General features: G+C 39.9%; 1 pseudogene; it reads left to right on the top strand.

Moving 5' to 3' along the window:
* Nucleotides 1-15,269: 15,269 nt before the first annotated feature.
* Nucleotides 15,270-17,935, top strand: part of LOC121454984 — a 52,959-nt pseudogene continuing 50,293 nt past the window's right edge.

The raw sequence follows: 17,935 nt of genomic DNA, 5'->3' as shown, positions 1-17,935 counted from the left end.
GTAAGGGCTCCCATGGGAAGTCAACAAAGTCTGGCACATTAAGTTGGGGCTGGACCAAGCTCCTCCCCACTGCATTAAGGCTGAGCATGGCATCGTCCCATAGGGAATGGGCTCTAATAAGCTCGCTCATACACCAGGAATATATCCGGGTCCTACTGCCAAAGGCTTCTCAGATAGTCCAGACTTCACCACTGTCTCCCACATATGGAGGGGCTACTTTGGTCCCATGGAGTCTCTACAGCTGACAGTCCAAAATTTTTAATTTTCCACAAGCTTGGTTCAGCTGTCTCTGTAGATTTCTCCATCATGATCTTGACCTCCCTTGCTTATATATTCCCTCCTGCTTCTCTTTGATTGGATTCCAGGATCTCAGCCTTGTTCTTGATTGTGGATCTCTGCATCTGGTTCCATCAGTTGCTGAATGAAGGCTCTATGATGATAGTTGGGGTATTCACCAATCTGATTACAGGGGAAGGCCAGTTCAGGTACCCTCTCCACTATTGCTAGGAGTCTTAGCTGGCAATCATCCTTGTGGATTCTTGGCAATTTCCCTAACCCCAGGGTTTCTCCCTAACCCATGATTCTTGGTTGAATACTGTTTTTTGTTTTTGTTTTTTTCTGAGACCAGACCAGTGAGTTCCTGTGATGTAGCAAAGCAAAGTTTTCAGTGACCAGAAGCTTGGGAAGGTTGCTTACAGTTTTCTTCAACTACAATTTTAAGAGACATTCTTTTTAGCATTTTCAAAATTCAAAATATAAATAATTAGAGCATTGTGATGCCAGCAACAGCAGAGAATAGTGACACCTTCAAAACTGGGATTTTTCTAGCCTGAGAAATGGATCCTTAAAAATAAATACAGCTCAAAAGTAATGGAGGACCTTATAACTGTGAGAAGCCAACCAACAGTAGACTGGATAGGCCAAGAAGAACAATGGTGTTTGGAAAAACAAATAGGATTCTGTTTTTGTTTGCAGTTTCATAATATATTCTGTTTACTGGAGTGGTCATCTGGGAAAATTAAAAACCTGAATGGAATTGTGATTTGTGGGCTGGTTTTCACAATCCCAGAGAACCTAGACAACAATGAAGACCCTAAGAGAGACATGCATAGATCTAATCTACACAGGAAGTAGAAAAAGACAAGATCTCCTGAGTAAATTGGGAGCTTGAGGACCTTGGAAGAGGGTTGAAGGAAAGGAGAGAGGCAGGGAGGGAAGCAGAGAAAAATGTAGAGCTCGATAAAAATCAATAATAATAATAATAAACCTGAATGGAGAGCCGTGGGTAACTGACAAGTTCTAAAACACAAGTTTTAGTCGGGTAGGTACCATGAACTCCTTGCAAATAAGAAATCTCAAATAAAATTTGGCTGAGAGGCTAGTCAGAAACCAGGCACTAGAGAAATTTCCAGGAATCCACATGAATGACCACCAGCTAAGACCTTAAGCAATAGTGGAGAGGATACCTAAACTGGACTTTCCCTGTAATCAAATTGATGACTACCTTAATTGTCACTGTAGAAACTTCATCCAGAAAATGATGGAAGCAGATACAGAGATCCAAACCTAACACTGGGCCAAGCTCCCAGAGTCCAGTCAGAGAGAGGGAAGAGCGATAATATGAGCAAGAGGGTCAAGATCATGATGGGGAAACCCACAGAAACAGCTGACCTGAACTAGTGGGAACTCACTAACTTTGAACTGACAGCAGGGGAACCTGCATAGGCCCAAACTAGCCCCTCTTAATGTGAAAGACAGGTGTGTGGCTGGGGCAGTCAGTGGGGCCACTGGCAGTGGGACCAGGATTTATCTCTAGTGCTTGAACTGGCATTTTGGACTCCAATTATCTTTAGAGGGAAATCTTGCTTAGCCTAGATATAGTGGGAAGGGCTTTGGTCCTGCCTCAAAGTGATGTGCCAGACTTTGTTGACTCAGATGGGAAGTCTTACTCTCTCTGAGGAGCAGATGGGGGTGGGGTAAGGGAAGGAGGAGGATGGAAAGGAGAGGGAACTGGGATTGGTATGTAAAATGAGAAAAAGTTGTTTTAAAAAAATAAAGATTTGACTGAGGAAGTGTATATGGCTAGAAGGAACATATAGAGAAGAAGAGGAAAGGAGCTAAACTAGAATTTTGAATAAATTCTTTCATTTGCACCTGATTCCAGTTCAATGACTGGTGGGCATTAAGCCAGATAAATGGCTTAGAGTGCTGAAGGAGAAAAGTTAAGTAACTGTTTGCTTGAACCATGTCACAGTCAAAGACTTGACAAGAATGTTGCAAGAAGAATAATAGAAACAGAATTCCAACTTTTCCATTCTCTGATTTTATGCAGTAAATTAAAGAGAAGGCTTCTCTGAAGGGATTAGGTCACAAGCATTTGATAGTGCAGTCAGGGATCATTTTAAGTTAGGGTCATGTGCTTCCTTTGTAAACAGAATCAATATACTATAGCAACAAGAATATAGTTATTGGGTGAAGTAAATTAAGATAAGATCTTAGGTCTCCAAATTATTACTTGTGGAGCATTATCTAACTTACATATATATATACCTTCATACCCAAAGAACAATACTAGTGCATATTTCAGAGAGTTTCTGTTAAAATCAAAACACTACATATAAGTCAAGATCAAGACATAGAAAACCATAAGCATTCATTAATGCTTCTAAGCACACATTACACAAAGTCTTTAGCAGTTTGCTTCAAAGATGACCCCTTCTAAGATATATATTTAGGGGACATCTATTTTGTAGGGTTATTCTTCGTATATTTCTTTTAATGTGTCTTATATGTCTGTTACATTGGCTTCAGGAAAGCATTCGATAGCATTTGGAGGAAAGGACTTTGGGAAACAATGAGCTTCGACAGGTACCCAGAGAAAATAACAAGAATAATAGAAAATGCCTGTAAAGATACCTTTGCATCAGTCAAAGTCTGTGGAGAACTAAGTGATCAGTTTAAGACAATAATAGGAGTGTTGCAGGGATGCGTCCTCTCACTCCTACTCTTTAATATATCCCATAATTAATAATAGCAACAGCCCAGGAGGATGAGGAGATAGGTGTGCAGATAGGTGGTGTGCAAATCAATAACTCGTGTTTCACCCATGGTACAGCATTACTTGGTGAAAGTCCAGATGAGCTGCAGTCCATGGTAAATACAGTGGTGGAAGTAAGTGAAAACCTTGGTATGAAAGTAAACATCGAGAAGACTGAGATACAACACTTGGGAAGACAGGATTTTAACATTGTAATAAAGAATCAGAACCTCAAGCAAACAGTCAACTTTGTCTATCTGGGAGGAAACCTCAGTTCAAGGGAGGGAACTATTTCAGATATCAAGAGGTGGATAGGGATAGCAAGGGTTACATTCCAGGCACTAGGAAAGATTTGGTCAGCTAGAGACATAACAACAACAACCAAATTAGAAGTATATGAGACACTTGTTGTGAGCTGCCTTCTTTACAACTCTGAAACCTGGACAATAAAATGCTACTCAAAATAGCAGCTGAATGTATTTGAGATGGCATGTCTCAGGAGGATTCTAAGTGTCACATGAAGAGATAGGTTGCACAATGATGACATTAAGAAACATCTCCATCTACAGAAGGAAGTAAACTACAGGGTATGCCAACGGCACTTGAGATACTTTGGCCATGTTATGAGAATGAATGATGGCAGATACCCAAAGATAGCACTTCTTGGAGGAGTGCATGGGATAAGGTGAAGAAGAAGGCCCCAAAAACACTGGCTAGTTAGCATAAAGAAGACTGTGAACCTTGATTATGACAATAAAACAAATCGGTATGGATCTTGGTTTATTGATACAAATTTAAGGTCAATTTTGTTATATGTATACTCTGCTCTTGTGTTTGTGCAATTCATTTAAAAATGTAATGTATAATCGAGAATTATAGGTTAATAGTCATCTATAATAGTCAAATTTCTAGTCATGTTAGTTAGGTAGTCTAGATATATAGAAATATATTTCAGTTAGATGGATATTCTCCAAACCTTTCAAAGACCTATGGAATACGGCATTTAAAATGTTTTAAAAACTAAGGATTTTTTTATGACAATGAAACACAACTGCTCCTTGTAGTACCAATTACTTCAAAAGTAAGATGGGCATCGAAGGGGCTCCTTCTGGAGTTTGATAGCCATTTGGACAAGAAATTGCTCTTCCCTGAACTGCTTGATGTTATGCTGTATGAACTGTATATACAGGACCACAGTTCTTGCCTAAAGGCAGTACAGTCCTTTAGGGTTCTTTTAGGTGATGTGGGATTCCCCTCTGTATGCTATGAATATCATTGGTTAATAAAGAAACTGGCTTTGTGTGATAAAGCAGAGTAGAACTAGGTGGGGAAAACTAAACTGAATGCGGGGAGAAAGAAGGCAGAGTCAGGAGAAGCCATGTATCCCTGCCAGAGACAGGCACCATGGCAATACACAGATTAATAGAAATGGGTTAAATTAAGATGTAAGAGTTAGCTAATAAAAAGCTAGAACTAATGGGCCAAGCAATGATTTAATTAATAGTTTCTGTGTGGTTATTTTGGGGCTGAGCAGCTGGGAACTAACTAGCAGCCTCCTACACCACATCTTGGTTATCCATCTGGATAGGAACAACTGGAGAACCACCACAAACAGGCTGCACATTCATGCTTAAGCATTGCCAGGGACATAAATGATGATGATGATGATGATGATGATGATGATGATGATGATTTTGTAGGGTTATAGACTCCAATTTTGCCTTCCCCGGAGTTATTTGGTCATCTAACAGGACACAAACCATTACAATGAAAGACAATAACTATGGGGCTTCTGGGAGACTGAACATGTCAGAGAAAGGGAACCATCTAGATCATCCATAGGCTGTCAATTAGCATGACCATCTTTTGCTTATGACATTATTCTTTTTCCCTGTGCTCACAAATACTGTTACAGAAAAAGTGCAGCATAATTCTTAGGGAATTTATTTCTCTGGGATTGCTAATTCCATGGGTCATTTTGGCAGCAAGTATAAATATTTGGTGAGATGTTATTATGGGTGTGTCTTGTGAGGGTGCCTTTGCATGAGATCAGTGTCTGAATTATTGGGCTGGGTAAAGTAAAGCATTTCTCTAGTATGCCTGATGTGACTGACTCATCTGGTGAGATAAAGGTCTACACAGAATGAGAAGCCTGACCTTGCTATAAATAGGTGAGACCTTTGTTTGGCAGACCATTTTGAACTTTCATAGTTTGCCAAAGCTCAAAAATGAAGCATTGGCTCATCTGGCTCTCCAACCTGCTACCTGACAATTTTAGAATTCCTCAGCTTTCAGAATTCTTATCCTCTCTCATTCTTTAGCCTCTCTCTCTCTCTCTCTCTCTCTCTCTCTCTCTCTCTCTCCCTCCCTCCCTCCCTCCCCCCTCTCTCTCATTGCTTCTATTTTTATGAAGAATCCTGATGCACTATCAAGTTTTAATGTGTTTTAAAATCTGTTTTACAAGTCTCTTGCCAGCCCTAAGGTGGCTCCCTTAACTAAGAATTGTGCTTCCGTGCTCCCCATCCAGCCTTCCTTTATCCCAATCATCCTGTTTCCCCAAGTTCCCCCCATCCTCCCCTTCTCACTTTTCTCTCCCCATCTCCCCTTACCCCCAACCCACTCCACCCCCAAGATCCCACTTTCCGCCCCGGCAATTTTGTCTACTTCCCATAGGCAAGAGGATAACCATATGTTTTTCCTTGGGTTCACCTTCTTATTTAGCTTCTTTAGGTTCACCAATTGTAGACTCCGTGACCCTTATTTATGGCTAGAAACCAATTATGAGTGAGTACATCCCATGTTCATCTTTTTGGGTCTGGGTTACCCCAGGAGCCCAAGGCGATGTCCCCAGTTAGTTCCTTGGGCAGATGAGGATAGGGAACCTGAAACGACCCTATCCTATAGCAATACTGACGAATATCTTGCATATCATCATAGAACCTTCATCTGGTGATGGATGGAGATAGAGACAGAGACCCACACTGGAGCACTGGACTGAGCTCCCAAGGTCCCAATGAGAAGCGGAAGGAGGGAGAAGATGAGCAAGGAAGTCAGGACCACGAGGGGTGCACCCACCCACTGAGACAGTGGGGCTGATCTATTGGGAGCTCACCAAGGCCAGCTGGACTATGACTGAAAAAGCATGGGATAAAACCGGACTCTCTGAACATGGCGAACAATGAGGGATGATGAGAAGCCAAGGACAATTGCACGGGGTTTTGATCCTACTTCATGTTCTGGCCTTATGGGAGCCTAGCCAGTTTGGATGTTCACCTTCTTAGACATGGACGGAGCGGGGAGGACCTTGGACTTTCCACAGGGCAGGGAACCCTGACTGCTCGTTGGACTGGAGAGGGAGGAGGAGAGGAATGGAGGAAGGGGGAGGAGGGTGGGAGGAGGGGGAGGGAAATGGGAGGCTGGGAGGAGGGGGAACCTTTTTTTTTTCTCAATAAAAAAATAAAAAAAACTAAAAAAAAAAAATCTGTTTTACAGTTTGTCCATGTTCAGTGGCAATAGTTGGGAAAGAAAAGTTTCATACTTTCCTGCAGCACATCTAGTTTTGTTGTCTTACTTTTTCAAATGTGTATATGTGCATGACAGCTTGGGGGTTTGTACACATGAACGCAGGAGTCCTCTGAGGACAGAAGTGTCAGATCTCTTGGAGTTTGAGTTATAGGTAGTTTTGATCTGCCATGTAGGTGCTAAGAACCAAAATCTGGTTCTCTGGAAGAGCAAAAAGCACTTTTAACTTCTGACCCATAGCTCCACTCCCAGCTTTATTTTCTGAAAAGACAATAAAGTACACACTGCAGTAATGCTATCTTGTCAGACTGTAACATGGGGTACACATGACCACTCATGTGAATCTAAGGGGAATTGTTAGAGAATGTTTTGATTTCTAAGGAATAAAGAGTGAATGAGAATTTTCTACAGTAGGGATACAAGTTATTTTTTTTGACAGTTCACACCTTATTAAGATGCTGCTTAATTGCTGCCAAAACCTATCTGGAAGAAGGGTGAGGAAAATATGATGATGCTGTCTAGAAGAAGCAGGCTCCAGTAGGATGGGGGCAGAGACTTTTATTTAGGAAGTTTTCCTAAAGGAGAAATGATGATATTTCCCTCTAGTGGATAAAGAGATATTAATTCAGTTGAGGAGAACACAGGAGAACTCAACAAGATGGGAACGTTTTGGCAAAGAGTACCATCTACCTGCTGGCCTTCTTTGTTCTCTCATCCCCACTCCCACAGCCTTCTGTTTTCTTCCTACCACTTTCTTTCCTTCCCATCATCCTTCTTTTTTAATAGAATAGTTGCCAATCATAGGCTAGATTTGATTGCTACACATAATGATCACCTTGATCAAATACTCTATAATTGTATTGGGAAAGGCTGATGAGAAATAAAGGGAAATCTGGGAAAAGGAGAACAGTGTGAAGACAGAAAGAATGTGTGAGATTGTTTTTCTGTCACCTGGGTTCCACAAAACACCAAAAGATAATATAATCTGTTTCTGCTCTAGTTCTACCTCAAAAAATATTCTTTTTCTGTCTATTTCATTTCTATATATTTTTCTATTTCATTGACAAAAAATATAGTTGTTTTCCAAAATGAATAAGAGTTAGTTTATTCTGAGCCAAAACGAGCAACGATGATCTGAGAATATATGATTGAAGTTACCTTAAACGCCATATTCTTCTGCTGTGGAGAAGGTTACATGAACTTTTAAAGTCACAGAAAAACAAAAGAACACATTTTAAGTCTAATTAAGTCAGATACATTGGTAGGGACATCAGATCACCAGGCAGTATAGAACAGAAAGGCATCTTCTAACGGGTTCAGGCATTTTAACACCCTTTAGTGTTGGTTGAGTTAATTAATGGTCTGCTAAGCCTAAAGATAAATTCTAAATATTGTACCTGGTAGTCACAAGGATATTAGGTCATGCAGTGTGGTGGTAAATGCCTATTCAAGAGATTGAAGACAACCCAAGATAATTCTGCCCTTCATCGGCAGCATCCCACCTCTCCACAATTATGAAATTCTAGTCAATCTTTAATACAGACAGGCTTTTTCACAAAACATCAGGTCACACCATTAAAATTGACTTTTTGTTGTTAGCTTTGCTAATTCTTCTCCTTACTACTCTTCTTATCACTATTGCTGACTTCATGATTTCTTTTAAAACTACATGTTTCATGTACAAAAGTAGGGTACTCTCAACACTTGATTTCAAATATGTGGGTTTTAAACACCAACAACCAGTATTGCAACTTTTGGCCATCATAATATACATGATGATTCAATTTAATTCTGACACTAACAGTCAGGGGTTAACACAGATTAAAGCTAATGCCTTAATACTACAAGTCTGTCTTTACTTCAGAAACAAACCACAAGTTTAGGCCACCCACATTTCCTATAAAAAGAGGATTCCTGTGATCTCCCCTCCCATATTCAATAATTTGTTTTGGTTCACAGAAATTAGGAATAATACTTACTAGACATGGCAAGTTTATTGCAAAGGATATAGTAATCTCATTTTTCTGGTTTTCTTTTTGTTACTTAACCTCTCCCTCTCTTCCTATCCAAGCCTACCAGTAACTAAATCCAAAGAAACCAAAATGATTGATAGCCAAGGAATTCAAACATTTAGTTTTGAAATCAAGCAATCAGCTCAGAGAGAACTCAAACAAGCAGATCAGTAAATTAATTTAGTTACAATAGCCTCAAAAACAATAAATAAAATTTCTGGAGATAAACATAATCAAAGAGGTAAAAGAACTCAAAAAAGGAGCCATCAACATGCCAAGGAAAGAAACTAAAAAGGATTAGAAGGTGAAAGCCATCTTATGCTCATATATTGATATAATAAAAATGGCTATATTATCAAAAACAATTTACAGATTCTATATACTACTTGCTAAAATTACAATATATTCTTCACATAACTAGTAAGAATAGTCATACAATTCATATGGAAGCACAATAGACTCCAAATAGTCAAAATAATTGTAAATGAGAACAAAAGCAATGCTCCGAGGCACTGCAGCACCCAATTTCAATTATATGATATATGGTAACAAACATCACAACACTGGCACAAACCCAGATGTAGAGACCAATGAGATAGAATAGAAGACCCCCAAATAAACTTACATAATTATATCCAGCCATGGGATTATTGATAAGGTGACAAGAGCATGAGGTGCTGGAGCAAAGACTCTCCAACAAGAAGGTCTGGGGAAACTGGATGCCTTCATGCAGAAGACTAAAATAAAATCCATTTCTTTATTCTATAAAAACCCAACTCAAAATGGATCAAGGTATTTAATATTATGTCTGATATTCTGGACTAATTCTAAGAAATTGGGAAAAACACTTAAAGATGTAGGTATGCACTGACTTTCTAAAGAGAATACCAATAGCATAGGAAAAAAAGCAAAAAGTGAGTTGTCATATATCAAAAACCCATGGAAGATGTTGTGAGGGTTGTATACAATTTAAATAGCATCTGCTAGTTTACAGAAGTGACCCCAAAAATTCTACCAAAGAGCTCCTACAGCTCATAAAGGCCTTTAGTAATGTATCAGGATACAATATTAACTCAAAAAAAAAATCAATAGCCCTCCTTTATACGGAGGAAACATGGGCTGAGAAAGAAATCAGAGAAATATGACCTTTCACAATAGCCACAAAAAAACCCATAAAATATCTTGGAGTAACTCTAACCAAACAAGTGGAAGACCTATATGACAAGAACTTTAAATCTTTGAAGAAAGAAATTGAAAAAGACACTAGAAAATGGAAAGATCTCCCAAGCTCTTGAATAGGTAGAATTAACACAGTAAAAATGTCAATCTTATTAAATCAACGGACTCAATGCAATGTCCAATAACTCTCAGCAAAATTCTTCACAAACCTTAAAATAAAAATACTCAACTTCATATGGAAAAGCAAAAAATGTAGGTTTTGGTGATGTGCACTAGAGCAGTGTGTTTGTCCTAACAATGGTATCTAGGAGGTTCAGAGGCACATTGATGTTAGAGCTCTGTTTCTAGAGATTGAGCAAGTATCTCTGTGGACCATTTGCTCCCTCAGTGATTATGGCTATGATCCAATTAATGTTTCCCTGATCACAGAAGCTGCCACGTTGCCTCCTGGGCACCTATATTGTTTTCTTTCCAGAAAACTTGCCAGAGCTCTGGTACCTCAACCAGTCTTTTCTAATACCGGGTTCTCCATGGGAGAAGCCTGGTAGTTTTCTTTACTTTGATATGAAGTTTCTTGTATCAAATTCATTCATTAAGACACAGACTCATTTAAGAACCTGTATGCCACCTTCTGTACTTGGAAGAACAGACCAAGAGAATTCTGACAAATAGTCCAAAGATTAATTGTCTAGAGAATTGTTTGCAACACAAATAAGCAGGAGATGCAGGAAAATAAAGTTCTCATCTGCTTCCTCCAGAGTCGAGCAGGAAATCCTTCTTGCCAACATGTCTTAGCATGACTGTGACTCACCTGCATCCTCTGTTCTATTCCTGCTATGTACCCGAAGTCGGAGTCGACGAAGGCTGCCAGGTGATGTCAATTCCCCTTCTATCCTTACCTTTTGTTTCCCAGGCAGCCTGAGATCTGGCAAGTACAGGCTCACAAAATGTAAATGTTCCAAACAAGTGGCTGGAAAAAGTGATGTCACAGGTGAAACGAGACTGACGGGCATGGGCCAAGCCTGTACATCTCTGTTTAAGGGAGGTGAGAGCCGTCCTCAAAACCAGGCTTCTAAATACACAGAACTTCGCTTGTTGTTGTATCCGTTTAAATGAGCTACGTAGGACTAAGACCTAATGACTTAAAAAAATAAAAAGAATGCAGTTCCTTCATACTACAAAAATCTGGTTCTTTTATGCTAATCACATCCCCAAATATCTGAAAATACCTTGCTTTGTAGAACTGTTGCCCAAGAGTCAGTTTGGTTGACCACTGTCACGTGTTCTTTTCCTTTCCTTTCCTTTCCTTTCCTTTTATTCTCTTTTTGCTGTTTTTAGGTTAATTTATATAAGTAGAAACCCTAGGAAGTTAACTGTTATCCCTTCCACTCAGCTTACCACTGCACTTTTGGAACTTGGGCTTGGTTTCGGAGTAAAGAAAGAGTTTGTAAACCAAACGAGTTAGAGGCTACAATCTCAGCTATGCACACAGACCTGGAAAGCACTCCAATATCCTGGTGCACAGACCACACCCTTGATCTTGGCACGGGTCACATGGATCAGTTATTTTTAAAAATCGTAGGTTATTGTTTTTAATAAAGGGTCAAATGTGAGAACTGTTGGGCCATAGTAGAGAACTATATTGCCAACATCTAAAAGTCAAGTCATGAGACTGGAATTCTTGTGATTATCCCAGAATCCTAAGCTCCTAGCACTGTCCCCACCCCCAGTCAGAATGGAATTTGTCTCCTTGGGAATGCATTTTTCTAGTTGGAATTTTTTTTTTTTTAGATTAAAAAATTTAATCAGCGGCTGAAAGAATATAAGAGCAAGAGAAAGGGTAGAATGTTGTGGAATGCTGCTTTCTGGTCATGAAGAGGCCACTGCCCTCTTGAATTCTCTAACTCCTGCCAGGATTGGGCTATCAGCAGTCTGTCACCAAGGGTGGGTGGGTGAGCACAAGGCTCCACGGTTCCCTGAGGGTCATGGTTGTTCACGCTGCTCGAAGAGGGAGAGTTAGAGTGTAGTCGTTAGTAAGTCATCCTGATTAAGCACCACCACCAAAAAAAAAAAAAAAAAAAAAAAAAACCAAAAAAGAAAATGAATCTTTTCTTTTCATACTTTTCTTTTTTCTTCCTTTCTTCCTTTCCTTTTCTTTCCTTATTTTTCTTTTTGTGAGATAGGGTTTCTTTTTTTTAAAATTTATTTATTTATTAAGGATTTCTGCCTCATCCCCACAACCGTTTCCCATTTCCCTCCCCCTCCCCCGATCAAGTCCCCCTCCCTCATCTGCTCGAAGAGCAATCAGGGTTCCCTGACCTGTGGGAAGCCCAAGGACCACCCACCTCCATCCAGGTCTCGTAAGCTGTGCATCCAAACTGCCTAGGCTCCTACAAAGCCAGTACGTGCAGTAGGGTCAAAAACCCACTGCAATTGTTCTTGAATTCTCAGTATTCCTCATTGTCTGCTATGTTCAGCGAGTCCGGATTTATCCCATGCTTTTTCAGACCTAGGCCAGCTGGCCTTGGTGAGATCCCAATAGAACATCCCCATTGTCTTAGTGTGTGGGTGCACCCCTCGTGGTCCTGAGTTCCTTGCTCGCACTCTCTCTCCTTCTGCTCCTGATTTGGACCTTGAGATTTCTGTCCGGTGCTCCCGTGTGGGTCTAGTTGGAATTTAATATTTTAAGATGTCTTCTTCTGGAATACTTTTGAATTTCAAGTCAACTTGATTTTGTCTTTGTACAGCGATTGCACAACTGTAGCAAACAGAGCTGTGTGTCAATCACTGCTGCCTCCTTTCCAATTTTCACCTGTCACTCTATTTTTTATGTAGGTCAGTAATCCTCAAAGCATGTTTCCCTGGGTTGTGACACCATCATCACTTGTGTTGAAACAGAGCTCCTTGGGATTCATCTACTGAACAGGAAGCTGAACTGGGACCCAGGAATCTGTCTTTCAACAATCGTTCATGTGCCTCCAATGCAGGCTGCACACAGCTAGAGAGCCCCTGCACTGATTGGGTCTTTGAAAGATAGCAATATATACCATGTACTGTGAGGCTTACGGTTAACCAGATAGTACAGGAACTCTGTAAAGGAGGTGGGGAGAGTGTCTGGTACTGCTGTAGAGCAGAACATGGAAGGAATATAAGGCAGAAGGAGACAGAAGCTCAGATTTAGTCTGAGGTTTTCTGGAGAGAGCATTCAGTCTGGGGTTTCAAGTAGAACATTCATTCAGTCTGAGGGTTCATAGAGACAGGATCGCCCTTTTGGTCTCAGGTAGAGGTAAGAACTAGTAGCTGGCTGTTCAGCTTCTCTGATCTTTCAGGCAAGGTTTATTTGTTAGATCACAAACAAAGTATCACTACACCACCTTTAATTCAAATAGCTCTACCCACAAGCAGCATAAGAAGCCAATGGGCTTACGCAAGACTCCATAACTGTGAATGGCTTACTCAAGACCCCATTACTGTGAATGGCTTACTCAAGACCCCATTACTGTGAATTACTTACTCAAGACCCCATTACTGTGAATGACTTACTCAAGACCCCATAACTGTGAATAACTTACTCCAGACTCCAGAACCATGAATGGCTTACTCAAGGGTCCATAATTGTGAATGACTTTCTGCTGCATTTTCTACTATTGTTTTCTGTTTCCTTTGTATCCTTGGATTTCCTTTGAGTGAATGACTCCCATCGGGGACTTGCACACACCAATGTGAACATTATTCTCCCCACAGACATCTTATATGACAATCTCTTATAAGTTGTAAATGGAATAAAATTCAATTATAAACTGAGTTCAAGGCAAACCTGAATATCTTGACAAAACATAGTCTCAAAATCTTAAGAAAAAAAAAAGTCTGTGGGACTGAGGAAAAGCACATGCAATGTCCTTGGTTTGACCCCACTACTGACTGTGTGTGTGTGTGTGCACATGAGTGTGTGCGTGTGCATGAGTGTGTGTGTGAGAGAGATGAAAGAAGAAGGAAGGGATATTTGGAGAGAGCAAGGGGACCAAAAAAAAAAAAGGAAAGAAGAAAAAGAGAGGGAATGAGGGAATAAAAGCAACACAAGCTTCTATGGGATCTAAATTTGAATATATGTATATGACATGGAAGCTGGAGAAAGAATGTTGATGGAAGGATGGGGGAAGAGCGGGTGGGCAGGAGAAGGGTATGAGGGATGACTATGGGAGAAATTTAATGATGTATGTATGAAAGTGTTAGGCTGAAACCCATTATTTTATATGCTAACAAAAATATTAATAATAGAAAATTCACTTGGTTACGCTCTTTTCTTGAGGCAAGAAGGCCCTACAACTATTCAATAATTAGATATGCTCTCCTTGAATCAAATCATTTTCTCCTTTTGTCTTCAATGAAATGTCTGTAACCTGAATACAGCATGGTGATTCATATTCTGACCCCTCTTTCAAAAAAAAAATCATGGAAAGGTATTTGCAAACTACAGTCATGCTTTCTGTTTTTGATTTTTTTGTCTCCTTCCTTCCTTCCTTCCTTCCTTCCTTCCTTCCTTCCTTCCTTTTTTTGTGACAAGGTTTCTCTGTAGCTTTGGGGCCTGTCCAGGGACTAGCTTTTGTAGGCCAGGCTAGCCTCAAACTCATAGAGATCTGCCTCCCTCTGTCTCCTGAGTGCTGGGATTAAAGGCGCGCACCACCATCCACCCATGTTTTCTAATAAATAATTGTAACTTAAAAGTACTTAAATTTACTTACCTCACAAGTTTATATATTTATAAAATTTATGAAGAAAACAAAAGAAATTTCCAAGTGATTTTTTTTATTTTCAAAATTTGTGCTAGAGTTAAGTGGCATGAGAGATAAAATGACCTAATTTGATATCTAGCCCATTAAAGTGGCACCGCCCACTATAACATCCTTAATGGCTTTTCCTTGCCCATTTCCATCCCATTATCTCATAAGATAGTCCATGTCATATTTGAAAACTTTCGAATTACTAGCTGATTCTTTCCAATAATGGATTGAAGTCTGACTCTCTAGAACTTTTGCCTGCCAAGCACTCAGTTATTCATGGTGCCATGTAGCTACTATTCTTTTCATGTTGGTACTGTGCCCAGAGTGATTTGTGTTTTCACAGCCTTACTGCAACTGACTCATATTTAGAAGTAAAAACCACATACCAAGATTCTTTCATGTCAGTGTTATCCCAAGTCCTGTCCCAGATTTTATGTGGAGATATACTTTACAAAGGGGGAATGGGATTAATCTAGTCCATTTTAGGATTTTTCCAGTGGGTTGAATTCAAAATTAAGCATTACTTTAGGTCTTTGGCTTTTTTTTTTTCAATTCTTTACCAGCAAATTCTTTTATAATATTCTGGTTCTCAGAAAGAGGTACCCAGAGATTAACACAAACAACCCCTAGAGTGGCTTCCACAGCTTGTTTCTTTCCAGAGTTGAACTCACAGCTCTCATGTCTAAGTGCTGAGTTCCACCCTCCCTTCCATCTAAGCAACATATATGCTTTAACCCCATGAAGCAGGACATACGAACTCCAGAATTTCAGTCCCAGTTGAACACATATAACTTTGTCAAAACTTTGGGAATTTCCTTCACTTGTTCTGACAGGCACCGGCACCTTGACCTTCAAGACATTCGGGTAGGTTTGAGCTTATCAGTATGCATCCCTAATCTTGAGATGATGTAACTAGTCTAAGCCCTTTTTGCTCGACTTTACATTTGACTCTGGCAAGTGAAGTGGAAAACTGGCCTGAAACTGAAACATTCCTGAGTCAGGAACACACCACGATTATCAGCCTTTCTGATCTAAGACATTAGCCTTGGCTGTGTCTGCATCACGTGATACAGTCAGTGCATATGTGCACAATCATATCGAGACTGATGTGAAAGACTCCCAAAATCTCCCACACATGTCTACGTGCACAGGACAAGCAGCATCTCTAGAACATAAGGGTTAATTCTCTGCTTTACACACCAGGTTCCCGAAGGGACCCGGCGGACAGTCATAGTGATAAGGTCCGATTCGTTTTCCCGCCCTCATTTCTGAGTCCTTAGCCTCTCTTCCTAGGACTAGAATGCTCCACCCACACTTTGCCTTTTCCATTGTCCACAGTCACGGCAGCAGCACCCTTCTCAGACTTTCACCCTAAGGCATGGCTATCACCCTCCAACAAAACCCAACTGTTTCATGCTGCTGCTCCTCAGGGCTTCAAAATATATCTGGAAAACTCAATGAAGGAAACTCAGCAATGTTAAGCTAAGAACAATAGTGATAGCCCATTAGGCGATGGTAAGTGGGGGGTTAAGCTCCAGCTGTCCCACCCAAATTCTCCAGGTATGAAGCTGAGTTCCACCACTTATCAATGAAACCATACACAAATGATAATCTGTGGCTTTATTTCATAATCAGTAGAATAGGAATTATATGTACTTTGTAGTGTTGTTAGTAGTATAGGCTTCATGGAAAGTTTTTGTAAAGTAACTTGAACATAATATATACACAAATGTTAGGTCAATTATTATTTCTCATCATTATTACAAATGTATTATTTCAAATGTATTATTCAGATGAGTGATGGCAAAACTCTAAGAATGACTGTCTTGATAATAATTTAGAATTCGGAAAGCAATTTTGGGGTGCTTTAGGTCTTATTAATGAGACCCATGGTCACCACTTAAGAAAAAGACATCCAAGATAACAAAAGCCATGACACTAATCTAGTGGTTTTCTACATATTTTACACATACCAGTGGTGTGTAGGGACTTCTGAGAGATATACAGACACAGTCACACTGTGTAACCAGGCTGCCCTCAAACTGTCTGTGTAGCCTAGACAGGACTTGAACTTGCTGTCTTCCTGGAGTCATCCTTCCTAGTTCTGGGATTAGAGATGTGGACCACCATATTGGGCTGATAGAAGGGTCTAAGGGACTGAGTTTCCATGTATAAAGTGTCAAAGATTAATAATAAAGTATAAGTTATCTTTTCTTTTATTTTGCAAAAAAAGTATACCCTCTTCTGTATATGGAAGTTTCTGTTCTGCCTGGTCTTGCAGCTATTCAGTCCCAAAGAAACACACAGGCTTATACTGATTATAAACTGTTTGGCTTATTAGCTCAGTCTTATTATTAACTAGCTCTTATAACTTAAATTAACCCATAATTCATATATATGTTCAGCCACATGGCTTGGTACCTTTTCTCAGTAAGGCATCTCGCTCCCTCTGCATCTAGCTGGTGACTGACTCTCTGCCTTTTCTCTTCCCAGAATTCTCCTAGTCTGGTCACTCCACCTATACTTCCTGCCTGGCTACTGGCCAATATGCATTTTATTAAACTAATAGGAGTCACAAATCTTTATAGTGTACAAAAGCATAGAACACAGGGTCATGGGTTCAAGCCTTATGTTGAGTGCTATTTTTAGACAGAATTTCTGACCAGCCTGGTCCTGCAGCACCCCCCTGTCCTAAAGATGCTTCAGAGTTTAAAAACATGACAGCTAAGGAAAAAGGCAACATTTAAAACTTGGCAGTTTGGGGCTGGAGAGATGGCTCAGTGGTTAAGAGCGTTGCCTGCTCTTCCAAAGGTCCTGAGTTCAATTCCTGGCAACCACATGGTGGCTCACAACCATCTGTAATGACGTCTGATGCCCTCTTCTGGCCTGCAGACATACACACAGACAGAATATTGTATACATAATAAATAAATAAATATTTTAAAAAAAAAAAGCCAGGAACAAAGAACTCTTAACAAGCATTTTGGGGATCATGAGCCAGGCAGCTTCCTTGGTTTTGGAAGAGATAGACTAGGATTTAATCAGTTTTTCGGTTGGCAGATCATTAAGCAAACTATCCTTACTCAATCTTCTGAGGTAAGCGTTGGCATTTCATTCCTAAGGAGCATTATCATTGGACTGTGTGGAATTCTGTTCCCACGCCTAACCAACTGCTTGATTATGTGAGCACAGATTGTCTGCAAAATTGCTATGCCTAAAAATTAAAAATGGGAAAGAAATTGAATGCTCAAGCTTGTCATATTTTAGCAATGAGACAGATTCATTCATGGATATCTACAGTAAATATTAGAAAGGAAAATAGTCCCGTGTAACATTTTATCCACTTATATTACATCCCACAAATTTTATATACATATTTAATCAATTGTTTACTAATTATTATA

This window comes from Microtus oregoni, unplaced genomic scaffold (assembly GCF_018167655.1).
Source record: "Microtus oregoni isolate MIOR12 unplaced genomic scaffold, Mior012 000013F_ref0000133, whole genome shotgun sequence".
NCBI classification, from domain to species: Eukaryota; Metazoa; Chordata; class Mammalia; order Rodentia; family Cricetidae; genus Microtus; species Microtus oregoni.
This window is presented reverse-complemented; position numbering and strand designations above follow the sequence as displayed.